Source organism: Vulpes vulpes, chromosome 13, assembly GCF_048418805.1.
Source record: "Vulpes vulpes isolate BD-2025 chromosome 13, VulVul3, whole genome shotgun sequence".
NCBI lineage: Eukaryota > Metazoa > Chordata > Mammalia > Carnivora > Canidae > Vulpes > Vulpes vulpes.
The window spans coordinates 69,548,351-69,565,570 of NC_132792.1; the positions used below are offsets into that span (position 1 = coordinate 69,548,351).

At 37.1% G+C, this 17,220-nt stretch overlaps 1 protein-coding gene across 2 annotated transcripts in view; it reads left to right on the forward strand.

Moving 5' to 3' along the window:
• The window catches only part of TOX (thymocyte selection associated high mobility group box), a 298,639-nt gene that overhangs the window by 58,975 nt on the left and 222,444 nt on the right, over positions 1-17,220 (forward strand). The window lies entirely within an intron of this gene.

Genomic DNA, 17,220 nt, shown 5'->3' on the forward strand with positions numbered 1-17,220 from the left:
GCCCTAAAAATATGGAATTCCACCCCCTTGGCATGCATTTTCTTCCAGCATTTATATGTGTTATATATAAATATATGTCTTTCAAATACAAATTGTATTTCACCTGCATGGCGAAAGAGAGAGAGAGAGAGAGTAAGAGAGAGAGATTTGAGAGGGAGTGAGAGGGAGAGGAAGAGAGGAGAGAATATAGCACTTATTTATATTCAGAACAAGTACAGTTATAAGCATAGGGCTCAGGACTAAGAGTGTGTCACTTTAGGCTGGTTGTGTAATATTTCTAGGGCTTGGATGTTTGTTGAGAGAATTAAGTGAAATACTATGAAGTAATATTTATTGAACGTATCTGAAGTCCCAGACACTGTTCTAAACATTTTCCAATAATGACTCTTTTTTAATTTTCACGACAAACCAATGAAGTTTGTACCGTGACACTTGGCCTTTTGCTGTGTGAAAATCATACTTGTGAAGGGCTTAGTGTAGCGTCACAGGTATATTAAATGCTGTTCTTTGTACATGATTTTTTTTACAGAACCATAAGTAGATAGCTAGCAAAAGTATGTTTTACAACATACTATTCATTTTATGTTTAAACACTTGCCCTGAATGATATTTTTATTTAAATATAAATTTACTGGCACATGTCTTCAAATATAAATCAAAGGACATTATTCATACTCTTCCTTCCAGGGAAAGCATTCAAATTCTTACCTTGGCAAAGACCAGGACTAGCTTTCTGTATATTAGCTGTTGTTCAAAATCAGTGTACAGTTTTTGTAGACGTATATCACTACCTTATCAATTCTTCCCAAGAGGTTGGTTAAAATGGAGAGATTCAACTTGTTGCAAAAACTCACTGCTTTTGCCTTTTCCTGGTTGCACCTCACGTGAGACTAGGACATGCACAGTTGGTTACTTTATCAGAAACTTCCTAAACAGGTTGAATGCAGCTTTGCAGTTAATCTAACATGCAGTGGCAATTTCTGCATCGATGTCCATTTCTTTCTTTTAATGAATGACACATGACTGCAAGCAATTTTTCTTGGGCCTCCATAAGATAAAATTTAGTTCTTTAATCAGAAAAGAATACCAGTGTTCACACATTGTTTTTTTTTTTTTTTCACATCAGAAATTGGAGTTGAGGATAATTATAACTGGAGCCCTAGGGACATTATAAAGGACACTTAACAATTTTAGTCGCAACCATTTTCCTAAGGGGCCATCTTACAAGTTTCATTGTAGTGATAGCTGTACGATTCTTGGGGCTTGTGGTTTGGAAATATTTCCAGCCAAAACTTTGAAAACTATTTTTTATGGGATGCTTAGCACAATGTTTTGATCTCTTTGGCAAAAGAAATATTTATGAATAGTGTTCTTATATCATTGTGTCCCCTGGCAGTTACTTAATGTAAAATTACTTTAGGACTTCTAAAGAGTAACTTAAACTTTTATAATTTATTGCCAATGTCTTTCCAGATGGTGTCCAGAGAGATGTCTTCCCCTGCAGTCTGCTTAAAGCTGCAGGTTGGGACAGACAAAACTTGGAGATTGGATAGTCCTGGTAAAGTAAGCAAGTGGTAGGAATGTAGATCTAGTTGTGAGTTGGGGAAATTCAGACTTTTAGAGTTTTTTTTTTTTTATCAGACCTCAAAAGGCCTGCTTCACTTTGAAATTGAAGTAGTTTCTCCTTTTTTTCTTCCTTTAATATATTGGACCTCAGGACATCTGGGTGGCTCAGGGGTTGAATGTTTGCCTTCAGCTCAGGGCGTGATCCCCAGGTCCTGGGATCAAATCCCATGCAAGGTTCCCTGCTCCATGGGAGCCTGCTTCTCCCTCTGCCTGTATCTCTGCCTCTCTCTGTGTGCCTCTCATGAATAAATAAATAAAATCTTTAAAAAATAATAAAATAAGATATTGGATCCTCTAATGATTTGGTTTTGACTAAAGTATGAGGAAGTGATCTAACGTTTTTCCCAAACGGCCTCTTTATCGTGTATTCTATTTGCCAGATGTAAGTGGCATTGGCTTCTGACCTTTTTCTTTGGTTCATTTCCTGTAGAATCAAATTCATTTAGCCTGTGGTGGTTACCCTGGAATCCTCATTTCCTAGCCCTGGTGCCCTGGCTATGGCCTTTCTTGTTCCCAGGAACTCTGTAGGAGACCAATGCGAGCAGGTTAAGCGGAGGGGCAGGACATATTTGGGTCCTTGTTCTTCCTTCACAAAATGGCATGCTTGAGGGAAATAGGTAGAGAAAGGCCTCCCTGGATCTGCCTCTAGCTGAGTAATAAGCTCATCTGGTCCCTGCATGCTACCGTTGATCCAAGGGTAAGGCCCCTATTGGTTTACAACGGAGCTTGTCCTCTGGGGCCTGTTTGCAGCTGATTTGAGCACAGCTCCCCCTTTGAGATCACAGCAAGCCTAGTGTTGAAACAACTCTGGTAGTATACAAAGCAAATCAGCAAACTGGTCATCACATCAGCTCAGTGGGCATGTCTGCAGTCTGAGAAATGTCCCGGGAAAACTGTGAGCTCTTACAAAGAAACCAAATAGTTTTTCTTTTTTTTCCCTCCTCCCTGTCTATGAGTTTGTGGTGACTGGTAGTACATGAGAGGGAACATCTGTAATTTATGAGACAGTGTACATTTAGAGGAATGCATTTGGTTTGTGGTGAGGAAACTTCCTTTTTCAAGTTATACCGGGCTAGTCTTTAATATAATTCTCAGAACTATGTTGGTTTTTTTGTTGTTGTTGTTTATTGTTATTGTTCCTGGAAAAGTTGCTAAACGTATTTCTAAAACAATGTATTTGTCTCTGTCAAACTTTTAGTACCAAACCCCAAACCTTTCTTCCCTTTTAATTATTGACAATTTTAAATTATATGATCATATCATAGAAGCCCTTTCCAGTGAACACAACTGTAAGCATAGATTGGCAGCATAAAGGTAAATAGTTTCTGATCTCTGATGTTTGGTCTGATCTCTTGACATTGCATAAGGTCTTAAAATTGTCACATAGTTAAAAATGTTCTCTTGTTTTCTTTCTGCCAGAGGAAAGAGAGAGTACACAAAGATCAGAACAATTCCTGGATTATAATGACTTCTGCATTCATGCCTATTCATGAGCTGTTTATAATAGAGTTAATCATAGCTTAAATTATTTATGGGTATTATGATGTAAGCATTTGATTAATAATTAAAATAAGTTGCTATTATGCTTACGTAGCTTGAAAGTGCTGGAGAGTTTTGTTAGATCATTTTGGCCAATCATTTTCACACATTGAGCCATGAACACTAAATAGGAGATTAACTTTTGAGTTAGTTCAAGTGGTTGAACTAACTGTTCCTTCACCATTCTCTGTCTGGTATTATTTCGGATATGAATAAAATTAGTCCTAGACTCCAGATGCAAAGTTGGAAAATGTTCAATAAAAGTACTTAAGATTTTTTGGAATCTACATACACACATACATACATATGTGTGTATATACACATTTCTTTAAAACTGAGGGAAAATTTTTCACTTTCTGTAAAAAAGGCACAGGTATTGCATCCTCTTGAATGACTATCATTCTAAGAAAAGTGATATTAAAATATTGTTAGAGAATTTTCTTTTAATTTTCTTTTTAAGTGGAAATAGATTTTGGTATTTGAATATCTCCAGGCCAATGGTAAGGCCTAAATCCACAAACACTGTCCATGTGTTCTCAATAGCACTTGCACATTGATCCAAATTCCCTGGATTCCATAAGGGAAGCAGTGACTTTTGAGCAATAACTCTTCCCCTAAAGCTGTTTGAAATATATGACACTTAAAGAAAAATGGTATAAAAATGTCAGTACAGAACAGAACATGTTATAAAGACTGCGTTTCTGGACATAAGACAACTGAATTATTAGTCTTATAAAAGAAATGAAACAACAGTCAAGATTATGTTTTATGTTTTTTCTAGTTGAGGCAGACCAATATATTTCCCAGACAAACCCGCTGAGGTGCTAGAGGCGGGGCAGCAGGAGAGGGATTGCTCGAGAATGTGGGCAAACACAAGCCATGTGTGCTGTTGATCTTTCCATGAGGGTTCTGACATCCATTTTGGTTTATGAAGAATAACATTTTTTCATTGTAACGTTTTAAGAGATAGAACGAAGGCATTTCTGCAATTTGGGAGGTCAATATAGTGGGCATTACGATGTTTGTGTTTGGATCCTGAGTGGCTTGGTCAGTGAGAGTGTGTGTTTGGACACTAAGCAAAACACTTGAACAAAATTGTTATCATGAAACCAAACAATGATTGGGTTGGTAGTATAGATGATATTTCTTCATCCAAGAAATGTCAAAGGCATCCTCTGAAAGTCAGTCAGTGTCAGGTTTATTGTGTTTTGAGTTCAAAGACATTTTAGACCTATTAGTCTTGAATGATTTCTAACTGTATTCTTCACTCTTTAGGCTTAGATTTTATCCTATGTAATTGATAAGAAAGTAGCGCCCACTTAAAAAATGTTATTTTAGGGGCATCTGGGTGGCTCAGTCAGTTAAGCATCTGCCTTTGGCTCAGGTCATGATCCTAGAGTCCAGTCGGGGATTGGGGCTCTAGCCCCTTGTTGGGCTCTGTGCTCAGCAGAGAGTTTCTGAGTCTGCCTCCCACCCCCAACTTGTGTGCATGCTCTCTCTCTGTCTCTCTCGCTGCCTCAAACAAATAAATAAAATTCTTTAAATTTTTTTTAAGAATTTATTTTAGAGCCTCTACATGTCAGGCCTTTTTCTAAGAACTAGGCAAATCTTAAGTCATTTAAGCCAATTAGCACCTTTGTGAGATGTATTACGAATATTCTGAGGGATGCCATATCATGTCAACCCTGTGAAACATGTTCTCATATTATCAGAAGAAACTTGGGAACAGAGATATCAAGTAACTTGCACAGTGTCTCTCAGCTGGTGAGCAGCAGTTTCAAATCTAGAAGGACTATGCTCCCTCTAGTAGAAGTATAACAGCATGTATGAATATTCAACCCAAAAGAGACCATTGTTACAGGCTTCTTCTGGTAAGTGGGAAATTGAGATTTTTGTTTTAAGAATAGTCAGTGAAAATCCATGTTTGAATTCACTCTGAAAATTAAATTTCTAAATTACTGTTACTGTACCATGTCAGAGGTTGGCTACCACTTTAAAATTCAGTAGAGAAGGTAAAGGTTTATTTTTTCTTTAAAATAAATAAACAGGAATAATGTGTTGTATCTCTACATTACATGCGACATTTGATTTTATTAAAATGATCTATTCCATAGTCTAGGATCTCACCGTATGCTTTGCGAATGCACTAAATATTCATCAGAAAATGACTCAGTAAATTGCAAGTTAATATTTGAGGATGCGCTGTTGTCATGGTTATAAGTTTAATTGTAAGAAAGCATTTATACATATAAAATAATGTTGTAATGATACTTTTGAGTATTTCCACTACATATTTAAAATATAGCATCCTCTCATCTATATTAAAGTATGTAGTATAAAAGCATCATGAGATGGTTCATCTTAAACTCAGATTTTCACTCCAAATAGTTTTCTTTATAGGTTTAAGATTATATTAGATTAATATCCCTTAGTTTTATTTTTTCTTCACCTCTAAATTCTTAGTGAGGCTAATATTCTAAAGGAAAGACAAAATAGCAAAACAAATTTTGGCAAACATGCCTGCTAGTAATAAAAAGGATATGAGATTGTTCAGATATGCTCCTGATACTGACTCATTAAATAGAGCTGACCACCTTCTCTGTTTAATTTTGCAATCCAGGCAAACCTGAAGTCAATGTATATAATGCTGGTGTTTAAATATAAATACAACTTCTTCCATCACCTGTATCATTTTATGACTTCAATGAGAGATCTCAACACTCAATGCCCAACAGATGTTTTTTTTTTTCCAACAGATGTTTTTTGAAGCTGCTATTGGAGGCCCATATTACTTACAGAAGTTTTTAAAATTCAAAATAGATTTTCTTGATTTGTTTGATAAGACTGAGGTTGAATAGAGACACTTGTGATTTCATAAGAAAAAGTGGTATGATTAGTGGTAACTAAAAAGCAAATTGTGTTTGTTTTAAAGATATATGTTCTATTTGTAACCTGAATATACTACAACCTCTATAACTATTTGAGATATCCGATGTAATCCCCAGTGTTTTTGTGGATTGTTTTCATCATACTGACTATTTTCTTAAACCCATCTACTCTTTTCTTACACATCAATTGAAGGAAACTGCATCCTAATTAGACAGGGGGAAATCTGTTTCTTTGCAAAAGGGACCAACTCTGTCTCATTGTCTTCAGTTCAATACTCCTACATGAAGGATTATTCTGTAGATTATAAATGCCATGTTGATGTTGAATGTTTAAGATGTCATCAACAACCCTTCTTTCATTCTTGAAGTCACCTAAAATTATCCTGACTCTGCTGACAATTTTATGCCATAAGCCAATAACCGATGAATGCGTGTATATATATTTACACACATATGCGTGTATATATATATATTTTTTTAATAATCCAATAGCATTAACTTTTATTCATTCATGTTAAGTAACCTGAAATGATATCTGTTGCATTTAAATGCTCATTAATGTAAATGGCTGAACAAATCCATTTCAATGGATATTCAATATCCCACATAGGTAAGTCACTTCAACACAGCCTCATGACAACTCCCACACCAAAACAGTACTTTATTTTGTAAATTTTGACCCATTATTACTCCCATGTTATGGTTTTCTCAGCTGTCAAGTGTACAAGGTGAAGAAAGAATTTAATAAGATGGGGGTTGCACCTGGTAAATAAATTTATATACATGCATTCATCCTAATCTTTGTATAACCAGTTTCTAGTATGGTGCCTCTCATATAATAGACTTCCAAAAATACTTGATGATGAGTGATTCATCTTTAAAGCAAGGAATGATTTAGTACCTTTATCAGGAATAATGTGAAGATTTCCACATAGGTGAAATATTGTGAAATACAACATGCAGAATTCCACTGAACCTTTTCCATTTTGTTCCCACAGATATTTCACAGCAAAAACAAAAACAGTTCAAACTGTCAAAGTGGAGGTCTTAAAGATAAAAAATACTTTTTGTGCTCCAAATGCTAGGCGATGCAAATATAAAATCCAGAAGGTCAACTTGAGCTTCTTGCCAGATACACAGAGGTTTAGAACATACTCAGTTTTTTATATTAATACAAGGTATTAGGATGAAGTGAGAGCATAGGCTTTTCCTCTTTATATGACTGCTTTAAAATCTACAGGAGTGTTAAACTGGCATTAACGTTATGGTCGGCAGACACCTCAAGTAAAGATGACGTAATTCTGACTTTACTTAATTCATTAATCTGATGGTTCCTTAAGTCCTGAATCAAGGAAATAATCTATTGAGAGGATGACGAATGTAGGTGTTTCACTTTCTGACGTATACTTTCTAGTATTTGGGTAGTCTTGTGTTGTTCATGAGACACTTTCACAAACATGGCTGGTAGGGAGACTAACACCTAACCTGATGTTCTGAGTCCAGGTCTAAAGCCCCTGTCAACACTGAGCTGTAGTTTTATTACATCTGCTTCTCTGATGCATCAACTCTGACTGTAGATCAACTTTAAAACTGGATAAAAGTTACAAAAAACTGTCACAAAACACAAAATTCCAAGCCCTCCTCTATTTAGCACAAGGCTTAGTGGAGTGCAGTGGTAGGAAATGCACAAGGGGATGGGTTCCTGCAAAGCAACCTCACTTGAAAAGAATCTGGGGATCAATACCAGGCTTATGAAACTGTTCATGTCAAGCATCCCCTGGATGTGTTTTATTGCTTTTATTAGTGTGACTATTTAATACAAGAACATATACTTCTTGGCTTTTAATTTTCAAAGCCTTCTTAGTATAGAAACCCCCACCACTCCACTCTGCTCTCTTCTTTGACTACATTCCACAAGAGAGGCGAACTTTCTAAATACTCATATTTCAAACAGATTCACTTTCTTTTGGGAAACTATAAAGCGCTCTGTGATCCATAGAAGTGGTTTAACTCAGGAGTTCATAAAGGTATCAGTAGCCAGCAGAAATGTTCTTCTACCTGAGTGTTTGAAAACCATTGTTTGAAATCCTATTGAAATCTTTTTACAAGGGATTTAAAATAATTTATAGATTAGTTTCACCACACTGGTGTTTTCATTCGGCTGAATAATTGCTTAGCTGTTGGTCTGCTTTGGTTATCTTACTCAGTGAAGGATTTTTGCCCCTGAAATCTAGCTTCTAATGCTTAATACGTTGTTATATTGTAGATATGATCATTAACACTTGGATTTAATCTCTATTAAAAAGTTGAAAAAGATATTGAAGTTCTAGGTCTTTTCAGCCTAATAGGCTGATAAAAATGTATATTTTCTCTAGTTTATTTAGAAGAACAAGAGATAAAACTTGGGAGTCTTTGTTACCCATTGAAAAGGAGAGCTCATTGATCAGCTCCTTAATTGCCTTTGATTCTCTGAGTGACCACATAATTGCCAAGTGAAGCCTGAGTAACACTTGTTAGCAGTTGAGTGATTAATTAACTGTTCTCTGGTTCCTAAGTTGAAAGAGCAAACTGACTTATAATATGGATTTAAATACAGTTAAGATAGGTAAAGCATGTATGTCCTTGTATCACCGGGTGCTTTTCTTTTCTCATTTTATTACCTGATCAAGTAATAATTAATAAATAAGTTAATTTGCTTATATCACCATTTCTATCATATAGAAAATGAGTGGATGGAATAGATTCCAAATTAGCTTAAAAGAGCTTATGACTAATTTTACGTCCTTGAACAAATGAAAACATTTTTCAAAATGTTTTTCTTTGAAATTACTATACTCCCTACATTAATGTCTCTATTATGCTTATATGTACTTATGGTAGCATCAATAGTAGTATGTTATGTGATAAAAATACAAATTATTTTTAATAGAAGATGTTACTTAAATGTTTAAATAATGTCTCTAGGGGCAAGTCTGCAATAAGTTCCATTTTTTTTCTTCTTTGGCCCAATTTATTCATGCTAGCATAAAAAATGAGGATCGTTCCAAGAAAGTTCCTTTCTTTGCCTTCTCTTTGAGCAAAGATATATTAACTTGAAGTCATAAGACCAAAACTTTTGCTCTCCTGTTTATAAGTTCTTTGGGGGGGGGGTGATTTCCCCCACTTCCTCAGTAAACCAGGAATATATCTACAGTGTTCAAATGATGAGCTTGCCTGGAACTGACTGGGGGTGTAGGCTCGGGAGGGTGACTGAAGATACAGAGGGGCAGGGGTGATGGCTAAAGGGAGCCCAACAGGTGGGTTAGTTCATCTGCTTCCGGGCTATTGCTGCTGCTGATGGCCAAGAACAGAGTTTGCTAGTTACCCTTCAAACTATGATCTGCCAGCCTCTAAAGGGACTTACATTGGGCTGAAGGAGAAGACTCTAGAATGCAGGCTGATTTTGAGAACTCTTTGTTAATTGTGATGAGTATCTGCGGTGGTGGTGAGTATCTGTGATTGCAGCCTCTGGGACATTGTTCACTTGACCTTTGCAGACAGGAGGGAATAGAATTCATTTACTCTGAGGAAAATAGTGATTATTTTCTGTAAAGACTTACTTCAGATTTTACCCTGAAGTTCCATTACTATAATAACAATTAATGGCAGTTCATAATTACACACTATTGAATCCATTTGTCTTCAGAGTATCATTCCAAATTGGTCTGGGTTTGTAAAATCTGTGAGACGTTGTATTGCGAAAACTCCATTAGACGTAATATTCTCTTTTTATTCATAATACAAAGATGGGAATTCTGAAGAAAACATTGTCATTAAATTACTATACTTACTTTTCTGGTAATTGAATTGACAGTTTATTATTGTATCCTGTGATGTGTTGAAATTAGTTTATAGATGGTATTTTTTAGGCCCTTTCTTTCTTTAAAATTCTCTGAACTGTCTCTAGAGGTTTTGCTTGCAATGCAATTCTCGGTTTTGTCCTAGGTTAATCGTGGAGTTATTCAATCTAAACTAACCTGTTGTTAAAAGACTGCGTTTAATTAATTTGCACAGGGAGTGCATGGTTGTTTTGTTGTTGGCAGTGAGCAGAAATAGGCAAAAGCTGGAACCTCTTTCCTTCCTCTCTGTTTTTTCCCCCATGCATACATTTCTCCTCTGGCCTGGCCTCTGCCATGAGCTAGGGAATTCTTACCAGTGAGTAGCCACAAAATATGTCCTGTGCCATGTACAATTTTAAAAACATGACATTGAGGTATGGAACGATGACCCAGTTTGCTTCCACTCAGGCTTACACTATTATTTTCCAACAGGAAGATGCTGTTTGTTCCTTCAGAGCCTCAATTGCTCCCTGTTTGTAAATTATGAACCTTTGCCAATCCTGAGCTTCATTAACACCTAGGTGATTATTTAGTTTCTGAAATCGCAGCTTGCCCAATAAAACCCTCAGGATTGGAAGTGTTGATGCAGCGTGGGCACCAGGAGAATTTGGTTGTCTTGAAATACATAATGAATGGCGGGGGTTTTACAAATCTTCGTCTAATATTTAATTTATAAAAAGCTTCTACACTGCCATTGATTCTTAGTTGAATAGCTAACACTTTTTCTATCGTATGTATTGAATGTGAAATGGCCTGGCATATGGCTGGCTCCCCATACATACGAGATTGATGTTATTATTGTTTGCGTTGTTATTGTCAGCTGGATGATTGAGTGAACTCATGCAGCATGGAGGATAAAAATCAACACAGTAGCAAGTTTTTGTGACTATTCTATTTTCCTAAAACTCGGTATTCACGGACCATATGCAGAAGCCTTTCAGCCCAGATAATGACAATCGCTTTTGGGTACAAACATGGGCATGAGCTGGAATTTCCAAGCAAGGGCAGGATGCACCAACTCCACCCAGAATACACTATGACTTTGTTGGTAGTACAGCGATAGCCCTGTTTTACTTCCCACTTTTTGGTAAGATCTCTCTGGAGTCAAGGGCAAAAGAAGCCCTTTAAATATTTTGGCCTCATTCCATGGTAGCCACAGGTACTTTGCCAGCACATATTTTTTTGAGTCCTATAAAAGTCCGCTTCTACTAAATCATGACTTAATCCTTTCCTAAGTTAGAAGAGTTCAGTGGTGCTTTGTTTTGTTTTGTTTTTCCTTAGGCCGGAGAGAAGTAGAATAGAGCACAAGATCCCAGGGTTTTGCTTATCTGATTTGGATGTTTTTTGAGCACTCATTGTGTCTCGCCTCACATGGGAAAACCGATCGGGACTCATTTTAACTTGAGCGACTGTTGGAAAAACCAAGAGCTCTCTACAATTCATAGTGACCTTGCTGTATTCTGCAGACTTAACTACTATGCATCTAGACTGTGTCATTATTCAAATAGCAACCATGAGTAGGAAATAGAATCCTGGCTATTAAACATCAAACATGATTCCTTTGCATCGGAGCAGCAGAATTATTTTTTGCACCAGTTATAAGCCTTGCCTATGAATTATTTAAAAAATAAAATCTTGAGCTCTGAGGCATTTTTGAAAAATCTTTTATTACCACCATCACATAAACATAGAAAGGAACAGATGTGTACTATCAAAGGTGAAACTCTTTTTCATATTTTAAAAGAAACACAGTGCATTTGCTTCTAAATATAGCTCATTTAAATAATAACAGGAAAAAATGATGTGTCTGCAGGTGATTAAGGAAGTAAAAATTAAGAAGGAGCCTCTGGTGAAAGTAGCAAAGAAAAATGTAAATAATTGAAAAGAGTATGAAACTGTGTATGAAAAGAAATTAGCCTGATTTTCACACACGAAAAAGGCTGAAAAATAGTAAAAATCCCATTACTTTATCATTTTAAGAAAATTCTGTGCAAAGGGGAATCCATTGTGTACATGGAATCCATTTTTGCTTAGAGGAGTGTTTTATGTGTGGGGTTAAAGGGACTGATGACCCAACTTTTTAAGCCATTCTGCAACTATTATTTAAAATTAAAATGTATTTATTTTGTTTTAAAGATTTTATTTATTTATTCATGAGAGACACAGAGAGAGAGGCAGAGACACAGGCAGAGGGAGGAGCAGGCTCCATGCAGGGAGCCCGACGTGGGACTCATCCTGGGTCTCCTGGATCAGGCCCTGGGCTGAAGGCGGCGCTAAACCGCTGAGCCTAAACCCGGGCTGCCCTAAAATGCATTTTTGAAAGCAACACATGTCACTACCCAAATTATTCATATATAGTATTAAGGTGATAGTTTTACATCTTATGCTTTTTTTGCGTTTGATAAGGAGTCAGGGTAAAAAAAAAGTTTTTTCTCCCCTGCAGAGGGAAGTGAGTGACAACACTCATTCCTAAAATACATACTCCAACTTCTATCCAGTCGTTATGCATGTGTGAGGAGGAAGCATGTTGTGTTTTGAAAGAGTCCTCATGTGGAATTTTAAAGCAGTTTATTATGATGCAATAGAAAGAGAAATATCGATATTTTTCCTCATCTCTTCTAGGTGAAAGGATATATATACCTGGAAAAATAAGCTAATTTATTTTAAATCATAAAAAATTCTCTTAAAGAAAATTCTCTGAAACCCTGAGTATGACATGTTATAAATATCCTGTTATGATCACCAGGGTTTTAGATGCGCTGTCGCAGCCTGTGGAAGGGGAGTGGGCTCTGCAGTCAGGCATGGGCCTGTGGGAAATCGTGCCTTTGGAGGACTACACTTGTAGTGGCAAGTTACCACAGTCAACTTTCACCTCTGCCAAATGTGTGATTGGCTTAAGCTACTTATATTTTCGAATCTGTTAATTATTCACAGTTTTGGCAGAGCCGTTGCTTCACACAGTGCTGGTGGCTGTCGTCCACCTTTTTTTTTTTTTCTTTTTCTGATGAGTTCCATGAAAGGGAAATTGGAATCATTTTTTTCCCCTTCTGAGGCTTTTAATGATCCCCCTGTAGTTTTTCTGAATTTGAAACAATTTTACAGTTTAGTTATGGAATGGGTGCTAACCTCCCAGCATAATTCTGTGGTTTTAAAATGTTACACCAAAACTGGCTCAGGGAAATGGCTATGTATGGAGGAGTTGATGGGTTCCAAAAGAGAAAAAGGAACAGAAAAAAGGAAGAGTAGATCTTGTGGTTGCGAGACATAGGGTGTAGGGGATCCCATGGGGTTCAGTGCTGCTGAAAGGGAGGAAGTATCCATTCATAAGTCTTGGTCCCTTTCTACTGTATTTGGTATCATAATTTAAATGAATTCAGGGCTGAATGCCAGCATCAATCAGTTCCACATGTTTGATCAAATTTCCATTCTTGCCTACATAGAAGCATACTTTAGTAGAGGGATGATAGAACTACTTCAGGGATACACATCAATCCACCAGTCCTGGCTAGTGGAGGGAAGTCATAAAATTGACTCCGTGCTCTATAATGAATAAAATTCCAAAAATGTGTAGATCCAAGTAAGTGATACCCCTTTAACACTACACAGTTAATCCAGAAGTACTGTCATTGTTTGAAACACATTGGGAATGCCCCTTGTATACCTTTGTATGGAAAAAGAATTTATGAGCTGTGTTATACATATCATAGGTGTGAAAATTAGCTTAATTATTTAGTTTACATTAGTTTACAGGGTCATTCTGTTTCCCAACAGACTACCCATTTTAGTCATGAAGGTTAGCTCTGATTTTTTTTCCTCTACAGTTCATTGTGAAAATCCAAACATACAGCGAAGTTGAAAGATTTTAACACAAAGCTAGATTGTACCCTGATGCTTTGCTACGTTCACTCCAACACACAGATGAATGACTTTTGGTAGTTCTTCCAAATTTATTTCACCCTAAAATAAAGTTTACCCATTAACAAACACACACATGGACACACACGGACACACACACATATACACACAACACACACACACACACACACACACAGAGGAAGGCAGCTAATTCCAAAACAGGAGTTTCGAGATAAAGATGGATCCAGTTAGATTATCATCAAGATAACATCAGTACTTTAAAAAGCAGTCATTAATATCTTAGGTTAAGTTCTGGCATATTTACTTAAAAATTAGTCATATTATTTAGAGTCACACCTCATTTATGGCTTCAGCCATATGATAACTTTACTGTAAGATTAGGTCTGGACATCTATAAAGCACATGAAAGTACTAAAGCTACATAATAAAAACTAGGTATCTGGACTTGGCAATCGATAAAGATGAATTTATTTGTAAGTGTCATGTGATACTTTTGATTCCTCGTACTTCCTATTGTAATAAAGAAATGTAGAGTTCCTATAGGGAAGTATATTGTCTTGTTCTTCCCTTGTTGCATTATGGATTAATATTTAAAGGTGGTGTCTGACATAAACAGAGAATATTTATCTTAAAACTGGCTTGAACATTCTTTGATTCCATAAGCTCTGAAATGTCTTTATGACGCTACTACCAAATATTCATATTTGAAGGACATTAATGTAGGTGTGAACGATAAGAAATGATATTTGGCTGACCAACTTCTAAACGTTGGCAGGTAATATTTTGGGCTTCCTAACATGTAAAAAATGCTCATAAATGTCAAATTCCTATAATCCTGGATTTCTTGGGCTCCTAACCCCTTGCCATTCACTATCAGAATCCTTTAACACTTGGACATGATTTGGATATTATTGGAAATCCCTTTGACATGTGTTCCCATCTGAAGGACTCATACTATGGAGGAATGAAAAGTAGGGGGAGTTTTTCTTTCAGTAGCATTTGATCTGACAATGTGTTAAAGAATCCTATGGGCACATTGATGCAAGCAACATTTACATTAAGTGCTCGGAAGGGTTATAAATAAACAGACTAAGAAAATTTGAGAATTGTAAACATAGAAGAGACCTCAGAGAGACTATTCAGTTCAATCCCTCATTTTACACATAAGGTGATGATGGATTGCTCAGTAGGTTCAACAGTTAGTGTTGATTTCATTGACTTGCCTAGATTCACTCATGTAATAAAAAGCAGAACCAAGACAAGAACACAAGACTCTTACCTTCCACTCTTGTTTTCTGACAACACGTCAAGTATTCCTAAAATAGGGTTTTATTTTTTTAAAGATTTTATTTTTTTATTCATGAGAGACACACAGAGAGAGAGGCAGAGACACAGGCAGAGAGAGAAGCAGGCTCCCTGTGGGGAGCCTAATGCAGGACTCGATCCCAGGACACCAGGATCACGCCCTGAGCTGAAGGCAGACGCTTGACCACTGAGCCAACTAGGTGTCCCTAAAATTGGGTTTTAAACTATGTTTTACAGCTAAAGATACTGGGCCATTGAAATTGAGTAACTTGTTTGAGTCTACATAGTGAGTAGGTGGCTGAGCTGGGATTTGATTCAGACTGGCTCGTTGTCACATTCACGCTTCTAATCACAAAGTAGAATTGCATCCAGTGAGGAAGTGAATCTGTGAAGGAATGAAGGAATGAGTATGGTAGGCAAAGGGGAGCTGTGACTTATTGGAGTTTGGGAAACACATGAGGGTGATATTAAATAAAGAGTATATACTTTCAAGGAGAGAAAGGGTAAAGGGTGTTATAGGTACAAAATACACACTCCTGGAAGTGCCTGGTCAGTTTGGGAACTAAAATGGGGGTGCATGTTGGGGGTGCATGTTGGGGAGTAGAAAGAAGCAGAATTTGGCTCAGATGATGAGGGCTGAGTGCGCTGTATTATGAAATTTGAAATCAATCCGGGATGCCTGGGTGACTCAGCAGATGAGCATCTGCTTTTAGCTCAGGTCATTATCCTGGGGTCCTGGGATTGAGGCTCACATCGGGCTCTCAGGGAGCCTGCTTCTACCTCTGCCTGTGTCTCTGCCTCTCTCTGTGTGTCTCTCATGGAAAAATAAATAAAATCTTTTTTTTAAGGAAATCAACCAGCAATCATATACAGAAAGGGAGAAAAAATAATGTGCACCTAATACCTACTGGCTGCCAAATGAAAACATTTGCTTTACACATACACACACACACACACACACACACACACACACACGCTCTGTGTCCCTCTTATGAGGCACTCCCTGCCGATGGCCAATGGCCTCATTGCCAGCAAGTGGTTAGACCTCAGGATTGTGATTCCTCTGATGCTATAGTTTGACTCCCATTTGATTGCAAGGGGCCAATGGAAGTTTCAAAGCAAGAGTGTGGCCTGATCACATGCCTTTGGTTTTCTGGCAGTAAGAGAAGAGCCAGGGAGGATGGACCAGTGAGGGGAGAGGTCGGGATCAGGGAGCCCTGAGAGAGCAATCCCAGACCCGGATGTACCAAAAGCTTTTCCTAAGGCAGTGGCCTTGGGGCTACAAAGACAGTTCTTACATAAAACTTCAAACTGCCTTTATACTTCATAGAGAATTCTATGTCCATGCTTTGCTAACATGGCCCTTGTGGCTTAGCAGGGGTGGATGACTGAGTCTAGAGCACTTCAGTAGTTGGCTAGGGCCTGATGTTCATCCTTACAGGAGCAAATTTTGGTCATGTTGACAGTGGTACACTCAAATGGTTTGTTTTCACAACTAACGATTAGTGCCTCTCCCACAGAATATTAGCCCTCCAGTTAGGGTTTGTTGAGCTTGATGAGATGCCCATCACTGGCAGGTAGGGGTTACAGGTGTTCCTAATCTGACAGACCTCAAACTTCAGTTGCTGCTGATGGTTCAAGATGGCAGAGGACCTCCGATTCTCTAAAATAGAAGGAAACTGATGCTTAGAGGCCAGTTGTGACTAAATTATTTTTCCCCATGTAAATTTCTGCTACCTCAAAGAGCATCCAATTATAATAATTTTAGGAGTTTTTTTACTGTTTCATTTTTTTCTCAGTGGTTATAAAGCTGTGTGAGTAAATCAGAGTAAAGTGTTAATTTAATAAATAATATCTTGTTTCTTCTTTGAGAATACATTTTTTTTTTGCATTTGAATTGTATCTGTTAGTTTTTGCATTAGTTTTGTATTGAAACGTATTTAAATTAGTTCTCCTCTGTCCAAAACCAGAAGGTCAATACATGAAGGCTTTATGAGTTATTGCTGAGTATTTTTCTGAAGGGAAAAAAACCACTTTTCAGCAATTTACAGAAATGTTTTAGATTCTTTCATTTTTAGCCTAAAGGGAAAATTAGTGGGATGCCAGAA